This window comes from Panthera onca, chromosome B2 (genome assembly GCF_046562875.1).
Source record: "Panthera onca isolate mPanOnc1 chromosome B2, mPanOnc1 haplotype 2, whole genome shotgun sequence".
Taxonomy (NCBI): Eukaryota; Metazoa; Chordata; class Mammalia; order Carnivora; family Felidae; genus Panthera; species Panthera onca.
In genome coordinates this window covers 71,212,924-71,228,999 of record NC_138343.1, presented here as the reverse complement: position 1 = coordinate 71,228,999, position 16,076 = coordinate 71,212,924, and the positions used below count along the sequence as shown (strand labels likewise).

Genomic DNA, 16,076 nt, shown 5'->3' with positions numbered 1-16,076 from the left:
TTATATTTTTTTGCCAGTGAGATTTTTACTTATTTATTTATTTTGTATTTTTAAAAATTTACATCCAAATTAGCATATAGTGCAACAATGATTTCAGGAGTAGATTCTTTAGTGCCCCTTACCCATTTAGCCCATCCCCCCTCCCACAACCCCTCCAGTAACCCTCAGTTTGTTCTCCATATTTATGAGTCTTTTCTGTTTTTTCCCCCTCCCTGTTTTTATATTATTTTTGTTTCCCTTCCCTTGTGTTCATCTGTTTTGTCTCTTAAAGTCCTCATAAGTGAAGTCATATGATATTTGTTTTTCTCTAATTTCACTTACCATAATACCCTCCAGTTCCATCCATGTAGTTGCAAATGGCAAGATTTCATTCTTTTTGATTGCCGAGTAATACTCCATTATATATATATACACCACATCTTCTTTATCCATTCATCTATTGATGGACATTTGGGCTCTTTCCATACTTTGGCTATTGTTGATAGTGCTGCTATAAACATGGGGGTGCATGTGTCCCTTCGAAACAGCATACCTATATCCCTTGGATAAATACCTAGTAGTGCAGTTGCTGGGTTGTAGGGTAGTTCTATTTTTAGTTTTTTGAAGAACCTTCATACTGTTTTCCAGAGTGGCTGCACCAGCTTACATTCCCAAGATCTGGTCATTTTAATCCTAGAAGATATTTTGTTTCCAACCACCTTCTTTGTATGATATAAAGGTCCTTGTAATGATCTCTTTGACTTGATCTCATCTCATTTATTACTTTGTCACTACCCTCCCTAGCCAGTGCAGTCATTCTAAATCAACATTGTCTAAAAGAAATATAATGTGAACCATATACAGAGTTTAACATTTTTTCAGAGCCACAGGAAAATACAAACTGTGAAATTTTAATAGTATATCTTATTTAACCCAATAAATCCAAAATACTATTTTAACATATGATTAATATTTAAGAATATTCTTAAAAATTTTTTTTTAATGTTTATTCACTTTTTGATAAAGACAGAGTGTGAGTGGGGGAGAGACAGAGAGAGAGGGAGACACAGAATCCGAAGCAAGCTCCAGGCTCTGAACTGACAGCACAGAGCCCGATGCGGGGCTCCAACTCACAGACCTTGAGATCATGACCTGAGCTCAAGTCGGACACTTAACCGCCTGAGCCACACAGGCACCCCTTAACAGTATTATTAAGGAGATATTTTATGACCTTTTTTATGGACTAAGTTTTCAAAATTCCATGTGTATTTTATACTTATAGCATATCTTGATTCTGACTAGCTAGCTCAGTAGCCACTGTATTAGATAGCACAATTGTGTACTATTTGCAGTTTGATGATATTCCACACTTATAAATGCCTTTTACTTTTGCAAATGTTGCTTCCTCTTACTGAAATTGGGTCTTCTCTCACCTCATCTACCTGCCCAACTCCCTCCCCATGTCCCCTCTAAAAAAAACAATCTGCAAATACATATACTTGTGCATAACCTCTGCTAATACCTAAAGATTCAATTTAGGCCTTACCTGGAATTGTCCCCAAACTCCCTCTGTCCTCTAATCTTAGTTGTTTGTTTGTTTCTTTATATATATGTATGTATATATATATATATATGTATATACATATGCACATACATATATGAGCTCGAAGCAGGGTTCCATCTCATTAACCAAGAGATTATGACCCGAGCTGAAATCCAGAGCTGGATGCTTAACTGACTGAGTCACCCAGACACCCCTTTCCTCTAATCTTAGTTATAAGTTTACTTAGCCTGCTTTACTTTTTTGGTCATTAATACTCATACTCTTGCATTATCTTTTTCTTCTTGTATTGGAGTTTCTTAATAGTAGCGTATCAGTTGTATCTTACTTAATTTTGTATCTCCATTCATAGGTTGGTGCCTGGCATAGTAGGTGTTCAGTAAATGCCTTATGCATGAATGAATAAATATTCTGTGATGTTTTCATTTGACTGACTAGACTTTGGGAATGCATGTTGTAGTTAAGATGCTTTAATTTGACCCACTGTTTCAAAATGCTGTTTAAAATGAAGCTGATTATGCCTTAAATTTTAAGTGTAATATATATTGTGATCTGACCTAGAGTCTGGGAAACCATACTCAAAATCTAAACATAGTTTGATTTTAAAGCAAGAGTAGGTATTGTGTAGGGGTGTCTGGGTAGCTTCGTCGGTTAAGCGTCTGACTTCGGCTCAGGTTAGGATCTCACAGCCTGTGAGTTCCAGCCCTGTGTTGGGCTCTGTGCTGACAGCTCAGACCCTGGAGCCTGCTTCAGATTCTGTGTCTCCCTCCCTCTCTGTCCCTCCCCCACTCACACTGTGTCTGTCTGTCTCTCTCAAAAGTAAATTAACATTAAAAAAAAAATAGTAAGTGTTCTGTAAATAAAGGTAGGATAAAGAAATGCTTAGGGGATATCCTGGAAAATATAGGTAGAAGAGTGAAAAACTACTTGGTTTTATTATCTGTTTATAATACTTTATCTCTTTTATAGGAGAGAAGCAGTTGCAGTTTTAAATGCAACAATATTGTTTTTACCTTTGTCTCATCTTCAGTTATTTCCATTCCTTTTTGAGAGATCTCCTTATTTATATCTTTCTTTCTTAGTTTGTTTTCATTTTACTCATCTAGTTGTCTGTTGTATGAGCTCTTCTGCTGGCAGGAGAGATAGCCAGGCACCAATGTTTTACACAAAGAAGCCTGAATACAGGGAAATGACAGGAAATTAACAGTTCTTTGATTTTGTATAGTTTTTTTTTTCCTTAAAACTAAGAACTTTTCTTTTTTTATTTTTTTAAAATTTAATGTTTATTTATTTTGAGAGAGAGAAAGGGAGACAGAGCACAAGAGGGGGAGGGGCAGAAAGAGAGGGAGACATAGAATCCAAAGCAGGCTCCTCTGTGACCCTCCCCCGTTCATGCTCTGTCTCTCTCTGTCTCAAAAATAAATAAACATTAAAAAAAAAAAAATTAAAAAAAAAAAAAAGAATCCAAAGCAGGCTCTGGGCTCTGAGCTGTCAGAACAGAGCCCGACGGAGGGCTCAAACTCACAAGCTGTGAGATCATGACATGAGCAGAAGTTGGACGCTCAACCGACTGAACCACCCAGGCACCCCTAAAACTAAGAACTTTTCTTAGTCACATGAATCAGCTAATCATGATATTCCATATATAGTAGACTTTTGGCTTAGGTCTACTTTCTGATTCATTTGAAACTTTATATAAGGAGGCTTCTGGTACTGAATGGGCTTCTGGTCATCTTTTTCTGACCTATTATGTGTGACCTATACTATTTGGGACTTTTTTTTTTAGAAGTAAGTTAATTTTTGGATGAAAAGTGATGTGTTAGATTTGCTGGTTTTCTAGCATCGCCATAGTAGCACTCCAGGCCATTTGTGCTATCCAATACAGTGGCTACTGAGCTAGCTAGTCAGAATTGAGATATGCTGTAAGTGCAAAATACACATGGAATTTTGAAAACTTAGTCCATAAAAAAGGACATAAAATATCTCCTTAATAATACTATTAAATATTAATCATATGTTAAAATAGTATTTTGGATTTATTGAGTTAAATAAGATATACTATTAAAATTTCACAGTTTGTATTTTCCTGCAGCTCCTGAAAAAATGTTAAATTCTTTATATGGTTCACATTATTTCTTTTAGACAATGCTGGTTTAGAATGATTGCATTGGCTGGGGGGTAGTGACAAAGTGATAATTGTTAGGAAATAAACAATTCTTAGGAATTGAAATTGGGCAAGACTTGGAGTTTTTCTTTTTTGCTTTTATCTAGTTACCCTTGTATAGATAGGGAAAGCAGATGAATAACTGTTAGTTAATTCATTCTCCATCACAAAGAATTAATTTAAATTAGCTGGAGAACTGTACGTGGAACATAAATCTTCAGTGTTCTGTTAATTTAGGTAACTTTTCTCTCTTAAGAGAAAAGTTTGGATGTGGGATGTGAGGTTAAGAAGGAATCCATGATCCTTAGATTTGCAACATAAAATCTAGTAGATGGATGTGCCATTTAATGAAATTAGAAAAATAGGAAAGAGTGGGTGTAAAAAGAGGACAAATCATGATTTTGGTTTTGGATATATAAGTTTGAAATGATTTTCAGATACCCGGGTGGAGTTGTCAAATACATAGGTGGATATGTGAATCTGAAAGTCAGAGTAAATGAAGTCTAGATGAGATCACCTAAGGAGAGAGTGTAGATAAAGAAAAGAAGGCCAATATGTGGGGACTTGGGTTTTCCAACATTTAGAGATAAGGAAGAGGGGGCAGACTCAACAAAAGAGACTGAGAAGAGACAGCCAGAGAGTTAGTAAGAAAACCAGGAAAGCAGCTGGCTATGGGAGCCTAGAAAGAAAAGAGACTTCTGGAAGGAGGGAGATGGTTAGTTGTTTCAAATGTTGCTGTAAGGTCAAGGATGAATAGTATGGAAAATTGGCTACTGGATTTAGCCAAGATGAATGGTGGGGATGAAAACCTGACTAGTGTGGATTCAGATTCTGGTTGGGAAAGTAGAGATAACATTCTAGATTCTAGATTACTCTTCCAAAGAGATTCACTGGAAAATTAGAGTAGAGCAATTGCATCATAGATGCATTCGAATGTAGAGGTACACAACAGCTTTATTAGAGCCTCTGTTGATAGGAATGGTCCTATACAGAGGGTAGCAAGAGCAGAATCCTTGAGATAGAGAAGTGTGGGAAGGGAGATAGGTCAAAGGTTTAGCTCTGAAAAAGAGCAGAAATGTTTCTTTAGTTTTAGTGGTGGGAGGGCAACAGTATGAGATAGATGCTGATGGAGATGACTTCAAAGATGAGGCAGTTCTCATCTGATTGTTGATATTGAAATACCAAATGGATTACTCAACTGAGAGAAAACTGTACAGTCATACCTCATTGCACATTGATATGCTTTGCATATACTGCCTTTTTTTTTTTTTTTTTTTTTTTTACAATTTAAAGATTTGTGGCAACCCTGCATTGAGCAAGTCTATTGGCACCATTGTTTCAATAGCATTTGCTCACTTTCTGTCCGTGTCACATTTTCTTAATTCTCACAGTATTTCAGACTTTTTTGTTTTTACCATATTTGTTATGGTGATCTCTGATTAGTTATCTTTGATGTTACTACTGTAATTGTTTTGGGGTGCCATGAACTGCACCTGTGTAAGACAGTGAACTTAACTGATTATTGTGTGTATTCTGATTGCTCCACCAACCAGCCGTTACCCCATCTCTCTCTTCCTGTCCTTGGGCATTTCTATTCCCTGAGACACAGCAAGATAGAAATTAGGCCAGTTAATAACTCTATGATGGCCTGTAAGTGTTCAAGAGAAAGGAAGATTCAGACATCTCTCACTTTAAATCAAAAGCTAGAAATGATTTAAGCTTGATGAGAAGGCATGTCAAAAGCCAAGATAAGCCAAAAGGTAGGTCTCATGTATCACACAACCAAGTTGCAAGTGCAAAGGAAAAGTTCTTTAAGGAAATCAAAAGTGCTGCTGCAGTGAACACATGAACAAGAAAGTGAAACAGCCTTATTGTTGATACGAAGAAAGTTTTGGTGGTCTGGATAAAAGATCAAACCAGCTATAACAGTCTGTAAGCCAAAACCTATTCCAGAGTAAAGCCCTAACCCTCTTCAGTTCTGTGAAGGCTGAGAGAGAGCTGCAAAAAAAAAAAAAAAAAAAAGTTGAAGCTACAGTAAGTTGACTCATGAGGTTTAAGGAAAGAAATCATGTTAATATCAAAGTGCAAGGTTAAGGAAGTGCTTATGTAGAAGCTACAGCAAGTTATCCAGTAGATCTAAGATAATAAAGATGGTGGCTTTACTAAACAACAGATTTTCGGTGTAGACAACAGCTTTCTATAGAAACAAGATGCCATCTAGCACTTTCATAGCTAGAAAGGAGAAGTCAGTGTCTTCAAAGCGTTAGAGGACAGGCTGACTCTTGGTATGAGCTAATGCAACTAATGACACTAAGTTGAACTAGTGATCATTTACCATTATAAAAATTCTAGAGCCCTTAAGCATTATGCTAAATCTGTGCCTCTGCTTTATAAATGGAAGAACAAAGCCTTGATGATAGCGTATCTGTTTACAGCATGGTCTACTAAATATTTTAAGCCTACCATTGAGGCCTACTGCCCAAGAAAAAAGACTCCTTTCAAACTATTACTGCTCATTGACAACACAGCTGGTCACCTAGGAGCTCTGAGAGGGACAGACAGATTCATGTTGTTTTTATGCCTGCTAACACAGCGTCCATTCTGTCTCCCTGGATCAAGGAGTAATTTTGACACTCAAATCTTATTTTGAAAATACATATTAGCAGGGCGCCTGGGTGGCTCAGTCGGTTAAGCGTCCGACTTCGGCTCAGGTCACGATCTCGCACTCCATGGGTTCGAGCCCCGCGTCGGGCTCTGTGCTGACAGCTCAGACCCTGGAGCCTGTTTCAGATTCTGTGTCTCCCTCTCTCTCTGACCCTCCCCCGTTCATGCTCTGTCTCTCCCTGTCTCAAAAATAAATAAACGTTAAAAAAAAAATTAAAAAAAAAAAAAAGAAAATACATATTAGCTGTATATGTAGCTGCTATATGTTGTGATTCCTCTGATGGATCTGGGCAAAGTACATTGAAAACCTGGAAGGGATTCACCATTCTAGATGCCATGAAGAACATTTATTTGTGGTCTATATATTAACATTAATGGAAGTTTGAAACAAGTTGATTCCAGCTCTCATGAATGACTTTGAGGGATTCAAGACTTTGGAGGAAGTCAATGCAGATGTGTTGGAAATAGCAAGAGAACCAGAATTAGAAGTGGAGCCTGAAGATGTGACTGCCTTACTGCAGTGTCATGATCAAACTTGAACAGGAGTTGCTTTCTATGGATGAACAAAGAGTGATTTCTTGATATGGAATCTTCTCCTGGTAAAGATGCTGTGAAGATTGTTGAAATGACAACAAAGGATTTAAAATATTATATAAACTTAGTTGACAAAGCTGCGGCAGGGTTTGAGAGGATTAATCCCAATTTTGAACGTTCCACGAGTAAAATGCAGTCAAACAGCATTGCATGCTACAGAAGAATTGTTCATGAAAGGAAGAGTCAATCAATCAGTGACACAAACTTTATTGTCTTCTTTTAAGAAATCACCGTAACTACCCAATCCTTCAGCAACCACCACCCTGATCAGTCAGCATGCATCATTATCAAGACTTTCCACTGCAAAAAGATTACAATTCCCTGAGGGTTCCAATGATAATTAGCATTTTTTAGCAATGAAGTATTTTTAAATTAAGGTATATACCTTTTTTTAAAGACATAATGCTCTTGCAGTATGGTTTAAACATTTATATGCATCAGGAAACCAAAAAATTCATTTGACTATTTTTCTTTCAGTCTTCACTTTATTGGAATATTCGTTTTATTGTGGTGGTCTGGAATTAAACCTGCAGTATATCTGAGGTATGCTTGTGGTCCATTTCAAGGCTTACTGTCTTAACTCTGTGACCTTAGGTAAATTATAATCTTTGGTAACCCAGTTTGTTTTTATGGGTGCTAGTTTTCTTAATCTGTTCAAAGAAAAGAGTGATCCCCCAGGTTTCATTCCAGTGCTAAGTTGGTATGTAATCTTATTAAGCTAGAGTACTTATTTTTATTTGCTTATCCTTTTTTTTAAATTACTGTAGTACAGTTGACACAGTGTTACATTAGTTTTAAGCATACAGCGTAGTGATTTGACAACCTATAGGTTATGCTATGCTTACTACATGTGAAGTTACTGTCACCATACAATGCCATGATGATACCTTTGACTAGATATTGTATGCTGTACCTTCCAACCCCATGACTTATTCATTCCATAACTGGAATCTTGTACCTCCCATTCCTCTTTACCCATTTTGCCCATCCCAGGCACCCCACCTCCAACCCGAGTAACCACCAGTTTTCTGTATTTATGGGTCTGTTTCTGATTTTTAAAAATTTGTTCATTTGTTTTGTTTTTCAGGTTCCACATATAAGTGAAATCATATAGTATTTGTCTTTCTCTAATTGATTTATTTCATTTAGCATAATACCCTCAGGGTCCACCCGTGTTGTCAGAAATTTCAAGATCTCATTCTTTCTTATGGCTGGGTAATACTTCATTGTGTATATACCACATCCTCTTTATCCATTTGTCAGTGGATGGACACTTGGGTTGTTTCCATATCTTGGCTATTGTAAATAATGCTGCAGTTAATGTAAGGGCGCATATATCTTTTTAAATGAGTGTTTTTGTTTTCTTTTGGTAAATACCCAGTAGTGGAATATCTATTTTTAATAGATAGTGGTATTTCTATTTTTAATTTTTTCAAGACTCTCCATACTGTTTTCCTCAGTGGCTGCACCAGTTTACATTCCTGCCAACAGTGCATGAGAGTTCTCTTTCTCCACATCCTCTCCAGCACTTATAATTTTTCTTTTGGATACAAGCCATTCTGACTGGTTTGAGGTGATATCTTATTGTGGTTTTGATTTGCATTTCCCTGATGATTAGTGATATTGAGCATCTTTACTTGTGTCCATTGGCCATTTGTATGTCTTTGGAAAAAAGTCTATTCAGGTTCTCTGCCTATTTTTTAATTGGATTGTTTGGTTTTGGGTGTTGAGTTGTATAAGTTCTTTATATATTTTGGATATTAACCCCTTAACAGGTGTACTAGGTTGGCTTTTTGTTTATGGTTTCCTCTTCTGTGCAAAAGTTTTTATTTTGGTGTAGTCCCAGTAGTTTACTTTTGCTTTTTGTTTCCCTTTCCTGAGGAGAAATATCTAAAAAGTGTTGCTACGGTCTATATCAAAGAGATAACTGCCTATGTTTTCTTCTAGGAGTTTTATGGTTTCAGGTCTCACATTTAGGTCTTTATTGTGTTATTTATTTTTGTGTATAGTTTAAGAAAATGGTCTAGTTTCATTCTTTTGCATGTACCTGGTCAGTTTTCCCAACACCATTTATTGAAGAGGCTGTCTTTCCCATCGTATATACCCTCCTTTGTCAAATGAATTGACCACACAAGTGTGGGTTTATTTCTGGGCTCTCTATATTGTTCCATTGATTTATGTGTCTGTTTTTGTGCCAGTACTGTCTGGGATTGTGGTTCCTCCAGCTTTTTCCTTCCTTCTCAAAATTGCTTTGGCTGTTCGAGGTCTTTGTAGTTCCATTCAAATTTTAGGGTTATTCTAGTTTTGTAAAAAAAATACTGTTGGTATTTTGATAGGGATTGCATTGAATCTGTACGTTACTCTGAGTAGTATAGACATTTTAACAACATTAATTCTTCTAACATATGAGCGTGGTGTATTTTTCCATTTGCTTCTGTCATTGTCAACTTCTTTCATCAGTGTTTTACAGGGTTTTGTTTTTTTTTTTAGGTTATTTATTTATTTTGAGAGAGAGAGCAAGAGAGAGACAGACAGAGCTAATCCCAAGCAGTCTCTGCCCTGACAGCACATAGTCTGACATGGGGCTCAAACTCATGAATTGTGAGATCCTGACCTGAGCTGAGATCAAGAGTCGGATGATTAACTGACTGAGCCACCCATGTGCCCAGTGTTTTATAGTTTTGAGAGTATAGGCCTTTCACTTTCTTGGTTAAATTTATTTTTAGGTATTTTATTCTTTGTGGAACAATTGTAAATGGAATTTGTAAATAAAATTCTGCTACTTTGGTATTAGTGTATAGAAACACAACAGATTTCTGTATATTATTTTTGTATCCTGCAAATTTATTGAATTAATTTACTTTAATAGTGTTTTGGTAGTCTTTAGGGTTTTCTATGTATAGTTTTGTATTATCTACAAATAGTGACAGTTTTTTTCCTTTACCAATTTGGACGCCTTTTTAAAATTTTCTTGTCTGATTGACGTGGCTAGGATATCCAGTATTATTTGAGTAGAAGTGTCATGAGTAGACATCCTTGTCATGTTCCTGATCTTGGTGTAAAAGCTCTCAGTTTTTCAGCAAGTATGGTGTTTAGTTGTGGGTTTGACATACATTGCCTTTATTATGCTGCAGTATGTTTTCTTTTAACCCACTTCGTTGAAAGCTTTTGTTCAATAGATGGCTTGAACAATTTTGAATTTTGTCAAATGCTTTTTCTACACCTAATGAGATGATCATATGATTTTTATCCCTCATTTTGCTATGTGGTGTATCATGTTAATTGATTTGCAGATATTGAGCTATCCTTGCATTCCTGGAATAAATCCCACTTGATCATGCTGAATGATTGTTTTAATGTATTGTTGAATGTGGTTTGCTAATATTTTGTTGAAATTTTGCATGTATGTTCATCAGGTATATTGACTCGTAGTTTTCTTTTTCAGTAGTATCTTTGGTTTTGGTATCATGGTAGTGCTGACCTTATAGAATGTATCTGGAAGCTTTCCATCCTCCTCTGTTTTTGGAATAGTTTGAGGAGAATAGGTATTCTTTCTTTTCTTTTTTTTTAAGTCTTTATTTAAATTCCAGTTAGTTAACTACAGTGTAATGTTAGTTTCAGATGTGCAGTTTAGTGATTCAGCACTTTCATATAACATCCAGTGCTTATCACAAGTGCACTCCTTAGTCCCCCATCACCTATTTAACCCATCCCACCACCCATCTCTCCTCTAGTAACCATCAGTCCATTCCTGGTTTGCTTCTCAGTTTTTCCCCTACGTTTTTTTGTTTTGTTTCTTAAATTCCACATATGAATGAAATCATAAGGTTTATTTGTCTCTCTGACTGACTTATTTCACTTAGCATAATACTCTTTTGCTCCATCTATGCTATTGTAAATGGCAAGATTTCATGCCTTTTTATGGCTGGGTAATATTCCATTGTGTATATATACCGTATCTTCTTTATCCACTTATCAGTCAGTGGATACTTGGATTGTTTCCATGGTTTGGCTATTGTAGATAATGCTGCTATAAATATCAGGATGCATGTATCACTTTAAATTAGTGTTTTTGTATTCTGTGGGTAAATACCTAGTAGTGCAATTGTTGGATCATAGGGTAGTTCTATGTTTAACTTTTTGAGGAACCTCCATACTGTTTCGCAGAGTGGCTGCACCAGTTTGCATTCCACCAACAGTGCAAGAGGGTTCCCCTTTCTCCACATCCTTGCCCACACTCGTTGTTTCTTGTGTTGTTGATTTTAGCCATTCTATCAGGTGTGAGGTGATATCTCACTGTAGTGTTGATTTGTATTTCCCTGATGATCAGTGATAATCAGCATCTTTTCTTGTGTCTGTTGGCCATCTATATGTCTTCTTTGGAAAAATGTTGAGAGTAGGTATTCTTTAAATTTTTGGTAGAATTTACGTGTGAATACATCTGATCCTAGATTTATTTTTGTTGGGAGTTTTTTGATTATCAATTCATTTTTTTTTTTTTTTTTACTAGTAATCAGTCTGTTTAGATTTTCTATTCTTGATTCAATTTTGAAAGATTGTATATTTATTTAGGAAATTAACCATTTCTTCTAAATTGCCCAATTTGTTGTCCTAAATTTTTTTCATAGCATTCTATTCTAATTCTTTGTATTTCATTTGTTACATCGCTTTAATTTCTGATCTTATTTATTTGTGAGTTCTTTTTTTCTTGGTGAGTGTGGCTAAAGGTTTGTCAATTTTGTTTTTCTTTTCAAAGAACCAGCTCTTGGTTTCATTAATCTTTCCTTTTTTTTAGTCTTTATTTCACTCTGATCTTTATTATTTCTTTCCTTTTACTAGCTTTGGGCCTTTTCCTCTTGAAGCTTCTTTAGGTGCTGGGTTAGATTGCTTATTTGAGATTGCTTGTTTCTTGAGGTAAGTACAAATCATTATGAATTTCTCTCTTAGCACTGTTTTCACTGTGTCCCAAAGGATTTTGGACTGCTGTGTTTTCATTTTCATTTGTTCCTATGTATTTTATTTTATTTTTTTTTTTATTTCTTTGTTGAGTCATTGGTTGTTTAATAGTTATACTTTGTAAGAAAAATTAGTAGTTGTTTTATTAGTTGCCTTACTTCATCTTCCTTTTTCTTTTAGCCTAGTGTTTAGGGTCTTTTTGTTTTTAATTTGTTACTTTTTGTTTGCTTATGTGGACTTTTTCTGGCAGTACTATTAGCCAGGCAACATTGTTTCCACAAGGTCTAAGCACTAATTATTTATTTATTTATTTATTTATTTAAAAAAAAAATTAACGTTTATTTATTATTGAGAGAGAAAGAGCATGAGCATGGGGGGGACAGAGAAAGGGGGAGACACAGAATCTGAAGTAGGTTCCAGGCTCTGAGCTGTCAGCACAGAGCCCGACGTGGGGCTCGAACTCACAAGCTGCAAGATCATGACCTGAGCTGAAGTTGGACTCTCAATGGCCGAGCCACCCAGGTGCCCCACTAATTTTTTAAAAGTAAATTTTCATAGGTGTCTAAGAGTCTATTCCTTGGGAAGGCTTAAGTCATTGAGTGCTATATTTTCTAAGGAATGTTTGTTTTCATGAAGGATTATAACATATTATAGGATGTCACAAGTATATGTAGGTTAGAAATACCCACCTTATGGGGCACCTCTGTGGCTCGGTTGGTTGAGCATCCGCCTTCAGCTCAGGTCATGATCTCATGGTTTGTGAGTTCAAGCCCCATGTCAGGCTCTGTGCTGACAGCTCAGAGCCTGGAGCCTGCTTCAGATTCTGCCTCTCTCTGCCCCTCCCCTGCTCACACTCTGTCAATCTCTCTCTCAAAAATAAATAAACATTAAAAAATTTTTTTAAAATAAAAAAAGAAATACCCACCTTAGTTCAGAATAGATCCTAAATCAGAAACTGGGTAAAGATAAGATATTCTCTAGTATTTTGGGGGTTACTCTTGAATTTTGTCACTTTTAAAGTTTTCTCATAAAATTAACATGCAATATTTTTTAAGGAATATATGAAGGATATATATTCATATATATTATATGTACATATCTTTTATATATTCCCTAAAGGAATAAAGGACATTATGACTTTTTCTTAGTTGTCTCTCTTTGATGGAAGAGCCAGACCCTGCTCTAAAAGAACTCACAGTGTATTCTTGCTCAAATTGCTTTCCTCATTGTCTATAATGGCATCTGTACCATCACTAATTTTTGTTGACTGACTTGGTGTATGAATTGCAGTTGTATGGATTTTGGAAAAGTGATTGCTTATATCAAGTTGCCTTAAAAGGGTGGGAATAACTTAGAAATAATTGGCTTAAAATATATTTGTTACATTAACAAATTAAAGATGTAGATTTGTATTTTTCTCCTCTCTTCTTGAAGACCACATTAAAACTATATTAAAGAAGAACAACAGAATGAACCTATAACTTTGAAGGGATGGTCGGGTACTCTCTGATAAAACATCACAGCACATTTTCTGAAAGTGGAAAAGAATAATGATGAAACATTAAAACAGAAAACTATGTCAAAATATTCAAGAGGGAACTATAGCAAAGAAAGTTCAGATATATTTAACAGGATCTTAGAGAATCTTAGCATTTAAAAAGTCAGAGACCAAGGGTAACTGAAAATGGGAAGAATAGTTGAAATATATAACTATATATATATATAGTTATAACTATATAACTACATAACTATATATGTATAGTTGTAACTATATAACTATAGTTATAACTATATAACTATAGTTATAACATATAACTATAGTTATAACATATAACTATATATATAACTATATAAATATATAACTATATAATAGTTATGCCTCCTTTTCCACTGAATCCCATACAGAGTGACTCAGTATAATATTCCCTGCCCTTCACCACTCCTTTTCTTTCCAATCAAAAAATACAGAAGTCATTTTTTCTGGAAATAAAAATAAAGACAACTCTAAAGGAGAAGTACAGTTGTCATGGTGGACATTTGTATCTGGACATTATCCCTCCTCATCTAGGGAAGCCCCATGGAAAATGACTGATTCTCTGCTGTTCATCCTAAAGCATAGTGTGCCTATCAGGAACCCCTACTCACATGTACTTGTTTTCCATTCATTCTTCTTTTTTCTTCTTATTTATCAGTGAACAACCAATAATTACCTTCAAAAAAATAAAACCAGCAGTATTATAAATGAAAATTCTATGGTAAAGAGAAAAACTTTCACCATGTGAAACAGATAGTTCCTGAATCAGAAGAGATCTTAATTTAAAACAAACAAAATGGAGGCACCTGGTGACTAGGTTGGCTAAGTGCCCGACTTCAGCTCAGGTCATAATCTCACAGTTCGTGAGTTTGAGCCCCACTGGAGCCCCGTGTTGGTCTCTGAGCTAATAGCTCAGAGCCTGGAGCCTCCTTCAGCTTCTGTGCCCCTCCCCCACTCACACACTGTCTCTCTCAAAAACAAACATTAAAAAAAAATAACAAATAAAAAATAAAATGTCTAGTGTTCTCAGAGAAATACAAATGCATTGCCTCAGTAAAGCAAGAACAGAATAATTATTAAAAAATCATAGTAAGAAAGATTTATTGGAAATTAAAGTGTTTATACAAATTAAAAACAAAAGCAGAACAACCCTGGATAGTTAAAAGATAAGTTGAGTAAGTTTCTATTTGAAAATAGAAAAACAGAGAGCAGGTTTGTTATTTAGTCAGTTATTTAGTCAGTTTTAAAAAGAGTAAACAGGAAAGTGGGTTATCAGAAAAGTAACATAACATTTCTAGTGCTTAAAGATATTGGTTTCAATATTAAAAGAAGGAGGGAGGTAAAGGGGCAACACAATCAATGAAAAAAATGACCCACACCTAGGCACGTTGTGGAATTGCAGTATAAGAGGAGGGAAAATTCTAAAAGCTCCTAAGGAGGGGGAAAAAAAAAGATAACCTATAAAGGAATGAGAATCAGATGAGCATAACTAGAGTGTAAACTCCATAATGGCAAGGATTATTGTTGTTGTTTTCTTTATGGTTACATGGTAAAAGTTCAAAAGAAATACATGTTGAATAAAAGAACGACTGTAACATCTAGCAAGAACCTCTTCAGGGTTTAGAAGACAGTGGAGCAGTGTCTTTAATGTTCTGAGAGAAAATGACTTAACTTAGAATGCAGAACCTATGAAAAGTATCAAATTGGAGGGCAAAATAAAGACATTCTCATGTATATAAGGACTCAGAACATTTACCTCTTAACCTATCTATATACCCTTTCTGTTGAAGTTATTTGAGGATATGGATCAGTAAAATGATCAAAACTAAAGACGGTGACATGAGCTACTAGAAATGGTGGGTCAACTCAGAAGTACTATAAAAGTGATTCCAGAATGACAGTGGTATAACAGATATACAAAGTAATTGTTTAAAGTAGAAAAGGGAATAATTGGTCCCCAAGGAAAATGTGTTTAAGAGGAAGAATGGAATGGATTCAGCCTGTAGATAGAATGACTAGGAAGCTGGGTAAATATTAGTGATATAGAAAGGTGGTTTTTTCCTTTCAATAGGATAAAAGGACAATTAGGAATTCTAAGGAAAAAACCTTGCATAACCCAACAAGCCGTTGCATGTTGCAAACATTTAAAATGAGTCACAAGTTAAATCCTCATCTTTTATAGTCTCAAGTTGCTAATTCAAGAAATAGCATAAGCATGAAAGTATAAGCCATTAAAATAGTTATTCCAGGGAGAGGGACTTGAATAATGGGTCAATGGATGTTTCCTTTTTTTAAAACTTTATGCATATATTTGAGGTAGGATGGGGGAGAGTGGGTGTTGGTGCATAGGAGGTAAATGACAGGTAATGTTTTGTGGGTTCTACCTTTTGCAATGAAAAGTTAGGCATTTCTGATTAAGATGTGATAGGTCATAGGGAGTTGCTTCTGCTATATGCATATAAACAAATAATCCCCATCTATACCATATAATCAGCTTTTAGTTATATTATTGGAATTAAAACAGTTTTGACAAGGAATATAATCAATTTACTGAATATCTTGTATGTTTGAATTGAAAATAGTTGATTTTTACCGAGTGCTTATTGTGTCATAGTTATTGAATT

At 35.4% G+C, this 16,076-nt stretch overlaps 1 protein-coding gene across 5 annotated transcripts in view; it reads left to right on the top strand.

The window, feature by feature from the left end:
• Positions 1-16,076, top strand: part of LCA5 (lebercilin LCA5) — a 95,235-nt gene that overhangs the window by 19,520 nt on the left and 59,639 nt on the right. The window contains exon 1 of one of the 5 annotated variants that reach the window (XM_078447104.2): positions 7,447-7,505. The exons of the other annotated variants lie outside the window; for them this stretch is intronic. The gene's annotated coding sequence lies outside the window, so the exon portion shown is untranslated. Of the gene's footprint in view, positions 1-7,446; positions 7,506-16,076 lie in introns of those variants that run through there. 5 annotated transcript variants of the gene reach the window in all.